At 34.4% G+C, this 2,500-nt stretch overlaps 1 protein-coding gene across 1 annotated transcript in view; it reads left to right on the top strand.

The window, feature by feature from the left end:
• The window catches only part of LOC125048222 (CDP-diacylglycerol--inositol 3-phosphatidyltransferase-like), an 8,465-nt gene extending 6,800 nt beyond the window's left edge, over window positions 1-1,665 (top strand). Inside the window, exon 4 of the mRNA XM_047646794.1 lies at window positions 1-1,665. This exon is cut by the window's left edge and continues 1,761 nt beyond it. The gene's annotated coding sequence lies outside the window, so the exon portion shown is untranslated.
• The last annotated feature ends 835 nt before the right edge of the window (window positions 1,666-2,500 follow it).

The raw sequence follows: 2,500 nt of genomic DNA, 5'->3' as shown, positions 1-2,500 counted from the left end.
TTAAGTTAGGGATGACGGAGGATGATTATAAGACATGATATAAGATTGATATGCTTGAATTTGCTGTTACAAGAGAGAATAGAATAAAACACTGCTGTTTTGGCTATCAGCTGCTGTGAGGGATCCTGATGATGCACTGCAGTTGCTCTTGCATCATTCGGCACTGTTCACCGGTCATGGAAATTAAGGGTTTTAGGGTGAGATATTATAAGATTCAAGTAACATCTTTGCCAGGTATTTGTATTATTCTGGTTTGAAAGTTTAAGAGGATTCTGGAAGGTTAAATTTTATTTTTCTGAGGTGTAGTAAAAGTTCACTCGCTCTCACTCTCAATCTCACTCTCACTCTCACTCTCACTCTCACTCTCACTTTCACTTTCAATCACACCTCACATTCTCACTCATAAACCATTTATATACAATTATCTCAAATATATAACATTACTGAATTGAAATGAAAGAACGCCATGCCATTCTAGTCCTTAACCATTGGTATGTTCATTCTACAACAGCTGTGAATTTATTTTGCCCGTAGTTCTATATTGCATGAGATATTCCAAAACTGCATATCTAATTTTACTTTATCTGAGAAAAAAAATAGATACCTACTACTAGAGATTGATTCCCCTCCCCCCCTCCCCCCCTCCCCCCATTGCATCTTAACCCTGTGATAGTGAGAGACTGTTTTGTGTTGGTCATCGTCCTGTTTTAGTGTTAATTCGTACTATCAATCAATGGCATTTGTTAGAAATAAGTAAACAAGCTTACCATTAGTCATTGATATGTTGTGTTACTGTTTGCGGGTGAATTATCTTTATCTTTGGATGCTGGTCTTTAGATACAAGTAATGTTATAGATGTGTAGGCCTGTGTGGGCCACTGCATCTTCTCATATATTACGGCATAAAATGCCAAAAGGCCCGTCCTCAGATAAGATTTTGACTTGTTTTCCTTCGGGCGTTTTAGCCTCTAGTCGCTAAACCTCCTTATCAAACATAGTGCCAAAGATTAGACCTGTTTCAATTACTAGTAGACCATGATTGGTTGATGTCATTTATGTCTGTTTGAATTTGATTTATTTTTGAAAGAAATTCCTCTATGTTTGACATGAATTTTTGGTTGCACAATGCATATTCATTTCTGATTTTTTTTATGGATAATATTTGGATGAACTGTGAGATTTTGACACTGCTGGTATTTATTAGAAGAAAAAAAAAGAATCCAAATCTTCCAAATTCCTTATTCCAAATACAAGAGTGATGTTCGGATATTTTCTTCATTAAAACAGTGCTTACTTGGCTTCATTTTCACGCTGTAGATAACATATCATGAATATTTTAGGTTGTTAACTCATGACCCAAAATAATGAAAGCAAATGAAGAAATTAATTTTTTTTTTTTTTTTTTTTTAATCTTATTTTAGATTTTCCAATTATGTGTTCATGGGATTCCTTGTATTGTCTCAACTCATACTCATTCCGCAGAATGCCCGTGTTCTTTAAGTATGTTGCCTTAGGTGAAGTATTATATGCATTGATCAGTGTTTCAGAAGAGAATCTGTGGATTACGTGCATTTCTCAATTTAACTACTGATGTTATGTACTTACAAAAGTAAGAATCATACCTGTACCAGGACTGTAAACCCTGCTGAATAAATGTAGATGAAAACTGAGGTTTTATTTTGTGTTTTTAATTTTATTTCAGGCTAGACCAGATAAACTATAGTTACACATATGGTTTGCATGTGTGTATGTATATATGTATATTATGTCATCATATATTATTCATATACATTGTATATTTTTTGTGTACAAGCCTAATACATTTGAACACTGCTTGAAAGGAGAGTGAGAGTGAGAAAGTAAGAGAGTGAGAGTTTGAGTGAGAGTTTGAGTGAGAGTTTGAGTGAGAGTTTGAGTGAGAGTTTGAGTGAGAGTTTGAGTGAGAGTGAGTTTGGGAGAAGGAGTGGGAGAGCACAAAAGAGTGAGCAAATGAAACAGAAATAGAGACAGAGAGTTATAGTGAGAAAGAAAGAGATTGGGAAATGTACACAGAAATAATGATTTCCCAATCCACACAATCCGCAGCACCAGAATGACCTTCCCATTCACTAAATATGCAACAGACATTCGACATGAAAAGTACGTCCCAACATGGAAAGTGCATTCAACAAAGATACATCCAACATAGAATTTATACCCGAATAAAAAATATCTCCAACTCAACAATATTCAATATGAAACATGTATCTTAAAGAAATAGGACCCTACATAAAGAAGAAAAAATACATCCTGCATTAAAATAAGGTATGAGAAATACACCCATTATTAAGAAATACTTCCATTATGAAAATATAGGCCGCCAAAGATGAAAAGGTTTGTCGAACAGGAAAATGCATTTAGCATGAATTATACATCCTGCATGCAAATTTACAAAACTCGAAAAATACAAATAAATCTAACAAGGTACATCAAACATGAAGAAGAAGAAGAAGAGAAGAGAA

This window comes from Penaeus chinensis, chromosome 43 (genome assembly GCF_019202785.1).
Source record: "Penaeus chinensis breed Huanghai No. 1 chromosome 43, ASM1920278v2, whole genome shotgun sequence".
NCBI lineage: Eukaryota > Metazoa > Arthropoda > Malacostraca > Decapoda > Penaeidae > Penaeus > Penaeus chinensis.
This window is presented reverse-complemented; position numbering and strand designations above follow the sequence as displayed.